Genomic DNA, 8,050 nt, shown 5'->3' on the forward strand with positions numbered 1-8,050 from the left:
CCAACCAATGTTATGTTATGCTTATACTAGATCACGCGCATCACTGTGACCTCTTGCAATACATATGTACACATCTATGTTCGGGTAAGCGGGCAGGATGTTTTCTTTGATGCTCTGTTTAAGATCAATGCATATTCTAATCTTTTTTTTTTAGATTACCACACGTTTTGATTTATAAGTTAAAGTGTGAATTAAATGTTCTATATTAAATTTCACCTCATAATTGCAATGCATGAGACGTTTCGGGCACAAGAACACTGCCCATCTTCATTCCAATTGATTATAAAAGAACAGAACAGGAATGAATCACATCTTGATGTGTTACAAATGAGAGCAGCGACGTAGATGATATATTGATTGGTGGACCGTGTTCCTTTGGAGTTCATACGTGGTAGTGAGGTCAGTAGGGGGTCAGAAGTGTGAGTGATCCACTCACTTATGCAGTGGGATAGTGACTTACCCACTTAAACGAAAATAGAGTATTTTTTTACTTGAGGAGACGTATGAATGTGACCTCTTCGCTCTAGCAGAATTGTGATTGCTAGATAGCTAGTGACTATGCATTGGCCTTTCTCTTTTGAATGGAATCAAGATAGATATGTTTCCCTCTGTCTTTACGCCCCTTTGTAACCCATAACACAGTTGTCTTCATCTCGATAAAACGAGGCACTAGTGACTGTAGGGAGCGGGGGATGACCTAATATAATGCAAGGATCACAGTTTGCCTTCGCGTTGTAGATGTGGTGTGTACTCCTACTTGCCCTACGGCCCGAGTGGGGCCCGAGTGCTACGGCTTGCTTCTTGGACGTGGAAAGGCGGTCTCTCCCTCCTGTCTGACACCCAGCTCTTTCCTCAAAAGTTTTCTAGGTGAGTATGACAACACTATTCGGAAATTGGTTTTACATTGTCATTGGTACGAAACGATTATAAACTATCAGTGGTACGAAATGACTAGTCCATCAGTGATACGAAATGACTATAAACTGTCAAGTACACGAAATTATGAACTGTCAGTAGTACAAAATAATTATAAACTCAATGATACGAAATTATATACTGACAGTGACACGAAATGATTAAAAACTATCAATGGTATGAAATGACTACAAACTGGTAATGGTATGAAATGTCCATCAACTCTTTTCCGTTGTATGAATGGAGGAGGCTATTCAATTGGCGGTAGGAGTATTTACACATTATCTGGAGAACATAAACCAACTGGACGAATATTGAGGTGGGTATTGCAAAGCTATGGTGAATACCTGTTCCTACGGATATAAGTACATGTCCTTTGAATCAACATCTGCTATTAGTCTGTTCTAAAAGAAAGAAAGAAAATCTAATTTAAGGGATTCTAATCTTTGTCAGTTGTTCAAAGCAAGTAAAAAACACACTGTTTCCAGAAGGTTGAAAATACAGGTGAATTATTTAATGAGAGGAAACGAGTTTAACGAAATTTGACACTGACGTTGATTTCTCGACATTGAGCAAAATTTTCTTCACATTTGGTAAAAGCTTGGACTCAAGGACCGGAGTTACGTAACTTGACAGTGCTAGTGTGCAGAGATGTGTACTGAATGACACGTTATTCCTTGTATCTATTATCAGTTAGTATATCTAACGATTTCATTTTTCATGTCTGATATGAGAAACCTGCAGCAAATCTCCAATTTTACCTTCTTGTTGAGGAGATGAAGATAAATCTTTAACCCATTGTGTCCAGGCTTGTATGTTGTGTAAGATTACCTCTATAGCTTTGATCTTAGACATAAATCCTAGTTTTATGGTTGGTCGATAAATTTAAGCATAGAGGAGACATCTATTGGTCTAATGGCATTCAATAAAAAGTAATATGACCGCTGGATATTTTGTCTACTCTTAAATTTGTCAACCAACCAGTAAATCTAAAATTTCAGTATATCTAAGATCATATCTATAAAGAGGCCGTATTGAACTTTCTTCATTTTGTTCATATCTTTTTTTTATTGCCGTCATATCGCTATCAAAAGCTTTCTTGGTATGTGGCTATATGAGGTGAAAGGTATGGCTATATTTCCCCAGCTTCCACGGGGTCTCACTGCCTGTGACCACCTTGCCGTTCCTGCCATACTGGGGTGAGGTTGAGGAAGCTGTGCCTAGCAAGAGGTCGCAAGTCAAGAGGTACACAGGTTCTGACTATCATTTGCTGGAGACCGTCGCCGTGGCCCTCAACTTCAGCTTCCGCGTCCTCCCGTGCCGCTCCTGGTCAGAGGTGGGTCGCTGCCTCTGCTGTCAATTGCCCGAACAGCTGGGACGCAGAGTGATATACAGTGGCTACTAGATCTCAATTCTTTCTTCCTGTGATTTGCTAATTACTTTCCCATTGTCATTTATCCGTTGCCTATTAACAGATACTCTTATTGACATCGTAAAGTCTGGAGCTAGCGTCTACTTTTGAAGCGTAATCTTTTATATAGTTTTTTTTTTTTTTTGGATATTACAGACTTCCATTGTAAAGTGTCATGATTCTTGGAGTGGCATAATGTATATTCTCACTTGTGTTCGACAGATAAATACTTCATGGTTCCACACAAGCGATGATATGTAATATTTTTGAAAGACGTAGAATAGAACATATGGGACGGCACGAGTAATGTAATTGTATAAGTCTCACTTTAAACTACCCATTCGTTACAGACGATAATCAGATTTATTCTGGGTTAACAGAACCCTAAATAATAAATTCATTCCAAACGTGTCCTCTTATCAATCTTTAACTCACTGTTAAAGGAAGAGAGTTTGTATTCGCTGTTTTGCTATTGTTAGAGTTTTTCATTCAGATATGTATTATGACATCAGTGTGTACGTGTGTGTCTGTGTGTGTTTGTGCGCAGGTGGGGGCCCTGGTGGTGAGGCGAGTGTCTCTCTTAGCTCCTGTTTACCACATCCTCCTGCCCCAGCGGCAGGAGGAGTACGACTTCACCTTCACCTACGAGTACGCCTTCTTTTCCTTCGCCATGGCCAAGCCGTCGCTCCGGCCCCAGTGGCAGAACCTGCACTACCCGCTGGCCGACCAGGTGTGGGCGGCGGTACTGGTAGCACTCCTGGTCGTGCCATCCTTCATGTTCGTGGTACGTCACCTCCTCTAGCTCGTGAAGGAGGCCGTTTCCTTATTCTTCAACATACTCAGTTGCTCGCGTGTATATAAGAAATACTCTGACTTCTTTAAGGACGAAGAGGGTTTGAAAGAGGGAAAATTATATGTCTAGAATTCACGAACGCCCCAAGATACTTACCTATCGCTTGAAATAGACTTTTCTGATTTTGAGGTGCTATTTCACTCTATGACCGGAGGGGATGTCAGGTATGTACAGTTCATTATGCACAGATGCAATGAAAATCAAAGGCCCGAATCATCATTAACAAACAATAGTGATTCTTAATGATTTCGTCCTGTCCTCAACTCCTTCTTTTTTGCTTTCATTGCGACACTTCCCCTTTACTTCTTACTCTCAATGTCTCAGTATAGTGTGACTGACGACCATCAACCGATTAATTTGATCCTCAGCGGATGATGTGAGGTGCCTGGAGATATTAACACATTCTTAACGTATACTTAGAGTGTCATACTAATATCCTATGGGCTATTGTATGATCTTGGTAAAAAAAGATCATGTAAAGGTATCAGACATCAGGTTTATTTGAGTTGTATTTCAGTCGCTCAAAAAATTGTTTTAAGCATTTTTTTTTTTTTCATCTTATGCTACTTTAGCGTCGAATGTTCGTTTATTGATAACTTATCACATGTGTGTGAGCTTTTGTAGGCAAGTAGTAAAAATGAATATGTCGCATTTGCTCAGATGTCTTTCAAATATTCTTGAAGTTATAGAATGATTATCAATAATGCCATCAAATGAATCATTTTGTTCCTAATCCTCTGAGAAATCCATTGGAACGATATATTTAACACATTAACACATTATCACATAATGAGTCTGTTTTCTTAATATCTTTATATCTTACTTTGTTCCTTTCCGATTAACGAGTTCCCAGAGCTTATGGTTCATTATATTTGTTACGAATTCATCTCCATCTCGAGTGATGTCAGACATCCATTCCCTTAGAGGGAATTCTTCTCATATAATGTAAGTAAAGGTACACAAGGTATGCCCTTAGGCGTTGTGTCCGCTGTCTGGCAGGTTGGACACGGCAGAATAGGGGCAGGGGCAGTGTTGCAGCACATGACAGGGATGCTGGTAGGGCAGAACCTGCCACGACGGCTACCCACCACCAGTTCCAGCCGCCTGCTGGTGGCCGCCTGGCTGGTGTTCGCCTTCATCATCGGGACGGTCTACCGCGGCAACCTCACCGCTCACCTCACCCTGCCCAAGTACCCGCCTCGACCAGAGACACTGCAGGAAATGGTCGATGCTATACAGAGGTAGTATTCCATGTATAGTGTCATGTGTATATACTTTCCATACCATGATTATGTTATTGCATCCATCTTATACAAACAGAAATCAATGTACGATGTTTTCTCTCGTAAAGAGTGACAATGCCGCCATACGGAGTGGAGTTTCGTGAGTTCTTCAGGCAGTCGGAGTCGCTGGTGTTTAAGACTCTGGCTGAGATCATGTTCACTGGATCCACAGTCGTGGAGGGACTACAACAGGCCGTCAAAAAGAAGTGAGTTGTCACCATCTCAGTATCAAATAAAGCGAAATAATGAGACCCATAGCTTAGTCGTGATAACTGGAATAGAGTAAAACTGATAATTTTGTACTTTTCATACCTTCAAGAGTTACAGGAAATACGATATTAGAATGTCTTTACAGTCGCTGCTGATATATGAAGTATATTCTCCACTAGATGAAGTATAGAGGCGCACTTCTTGTATATGATTTATTTTTCCGTGATCAAAATCTATAAGAAAGATTACAAGCTAACCCCAACTACTCGTGTAGATTAATAATCTCGATCCCAAACCATTAAGTCGACAGTGTAATCATGTATGTATCAGTCGACATGTTAAGCTTTTTGGAAGAAGATCAAAACATCATAAGCATACGTTGTTTGACGTTGCATTTTTCTGATGAAAAGCAACCTAATCGGTAATGTAAAAAAAAAAAAAAATCGGAGCAAAGACTTCAAACTGTGTAGGTATCAGAGCAATACCAATTCCACAATCGACAGGCGAAATCTGAATCATAGCATTAGTATAACATTAGTATAACATCAAGTAGCTGTAGCCAAAGATTATAAACGAGAACAGAATTCTTTACATGGACGCTCCCTTCTATGTTTGTGTAGCCTCATTCTGTATTTCCTTCTGGCCCAGACAAGCCCACATAGGAGGCAGACGCTACCTGCAGCAGAAGATTGCCGAGGACTTCACTGAAGCGGATGGCAGCACGAGGTTATACTAGGACGTGAGACAATCTTCCCTGGACCTTCAGGTTGGCCGATCCCTCACGACGCGCCTTACAAGCTGCAGATGGACTGGTGTATCATGGCTGTTGTGGAGGTGAGTCAGCACCTCCTGGTGTAGGATCAATCTAACATCCTACTCCGAAGTGAGGACGTGGTCTTCCGTGTTGTAAAGCGTTACATTTATATCCACTAAACAATTAAGCCACCTAGTTGTACTGCATGATCAAAAGGAGTCTGTTATTTTCCATTGCCTTCCCTTATATTTTCATTACCTTCATCCGTAAGTGATTCATGAGAAGAGTTCAAACTTCTCATTATTACATGGACTCCCGTGGTGAAGCGGTTAGTGTTCTTGACTATAACGTATTTATATGCCGCCCAGGGTCGAGCGCATAGGTTCGAATCCTGGTTACGGCAGTCGGTTCACAGTCAACCCAGCTGTTCATCCATCCCTAGGGATTGGCCGATAAAATGGTTACCTGGATCAGGCCTTAATGGGATGGCCTTGATTAGGACCTCAGCTGTCCGTGCCGTCTCAGCCATAGAAAAAAGATTAACAAGGGACAAGGAGAATGGGGAGACCAAACTGGACATGGGTGGATGGAGGGAAAAATATTTTGAGTAGTCAGTGGTGGACACGCAGTAGGGTGAGAGGTGTGCACGGGATAGAGTCAAATGGAACGAAGGAGTATACAAGGAGCGACATGCTGTCAGTGGACTGATATTTCGATGCTCTTTCCACTTCATGGTTGCTCAAGAAATTCTTTATAAACCCCTCGTCAGTATCTTTCACTTTATCTTGAAAGTCAACCCAGTAACCTTTAATAATCCTACTGAACCAACTACTTCCTCAAATTCTAAGCAGGAAGGAAAGATTTTCCAAGACACAGTGTCACTGTGCTAAGTAATTACATGTCCCTGATACACCCTTCGATGATCAGGCACTAAAAGAAAAACTGAATCTTCTTGAAGATTGTACTGGCAGTTTTTTCTTTAGGTTTTCTGTTCTGAACAAGTCAGAAATTTAGCCATCTTTCTCTTACCATAACAGATGATGAAAGGAAAATAATTCAGATAATGTTTGTTCCCTAAACTCCCGGTAATAGAAAACTAACTGCTATTATTTCAAGTAGTCGAAGGAGGACTTGAGGTCATGTAGTCATGAGACTTCGTCAGTTTCTTTACATTTTCAAACTATTTCTCACATCCAGGCTGGGCTGTACGAGAAATGGAGCACCGACATGCTGAGCCAAACCCGCCGGGTAAGCCAACGGAGGCAGCGGGAGTACCTGGCTCAGCAGCAACAGCAGCAGCAGCAGCAAGGAACAGGGCAGGGTTCTGGTAGCAGCATTACGGCCCTCACCCTCACACACATGCAGGGACCACTACTGCTCCTCCTCCTGGGACTCTGCCTCGCTGGAGTCACCTTCGTCATGGGGATCCTCGCAAAATCCTGTCTTTCATATGAATAACACTCGACTCGTCTCCACCACACGTTGGCTAAACTCAGTAGCTACAACGCTGTAAGATTACATGAAATTTTCCCAGAGGAAGAAAATAAGGGAGAGAGAATGTTGAACATTACTATGATATTTATCTAAATAGAACGTATTTATAATAACCGAATTTATTTCCAGTTTAGTAGAATAAACTAGCAATTGTCCCTATCTGTATTAATATAAGAAAAAAAATTGCCAATAAATCTACATCAGTATTTTCCCATATACTTTCTCATGAATTCTATTATATCATCTGGTATGCTCCTTGTCTCACTGAGGATTTGAACCTATGCGTCTTCTTACTGAAACTTTTGCCACAATACCCAGGTTCCTGAACTCCATTTCCCAATCTATGTTACCAATTCAAATCGTTGTATTCTGTGTACTTTCCACCATGATATGATATAACCTTCTTAAGTCTCGTTAAATTTCTCGCTATCTATATTTTACTGAACACATAATCAAACTTAACCATTGCATAGGTGTTGCATGATCCCTCCCATACAGTTTTGTACATGACATACTATTCTCAAAGTCCATCTCAGAATGTGTGAGGATAAGATCTCGTTTTAATGATTGTATGAGTCCCTCATATCATAGCACGTTCACTGACATGCTGGTATAAGAATTTCTCCCGTACACTCTCTAGGAACTTATGTCTTCGTGATTCCCTCTCTCCATGAGAGTCCAACTTTCCCCACGAAGCCTGTCTTTCTCCACTTGAAATTCCCCATTACCGGTGCACTACCCTCTCCATAGAGGGTAATTGTTACCACTTCACTTGTGTGTTGTTAACTTTGTATATTAGTAACAATTCTTTACTCCCATGTGTTGATACGCGCACACACCAAGTTAAGACGTGTGTGTGTGTGTGTGTGTGTGTGTGTGTGTGTGTGTGTGTGTGTGTTGTGTTGATATTCAAAAGGTGTAGCATCACCCGTCCGTCAAACAACAAAGTATGGGTAGATAGTCTGTTATTTCTCTGTAATTATCACCACAACCAGGGGAACATTATTGAGCGTATCGTCCAGTACTGGTAAAGGAAAATGCTGAAGGTAAAGCCTCCACAAGCCAACGCCAACCAGCCAATCACGTTATAGATCTTAGTGTCCACCACGTACCGACCTATCACTGCAAAG

At 41.2% G+C, this 8,050-nt stretch overlaps 1 pseudogene; it reads left to right on the forward strand.

The window, feature by feature from the left end:
• Window positions 1–4,194: 4,194 nt before the first annotated feature.
• LOC139753964 (ionotropic receptor 21a-like) lies at window positions 4,195–7,110 on the forward strand (annotated as a pseudogene).
• The last annotated feature ends 940 nt before the right edge of the window (window positions 7,111–8,050 follow it).

Source organism: Panulirus ornatus, chromosome 16 (assembly GCF_036320965.1).
Source record: "Panulirus ornatus isolate Po-2019 chromosome 16, ASM3632096v1, whole genome shotgun sequence".
NCBI classification, from domain to species: domain Eukaryota; kingdom Metazoa; phylum Arthropoda; class Malacostraca; order Decapoda; family Palinuridae; genus Panulirus; species Panulirus ornatus.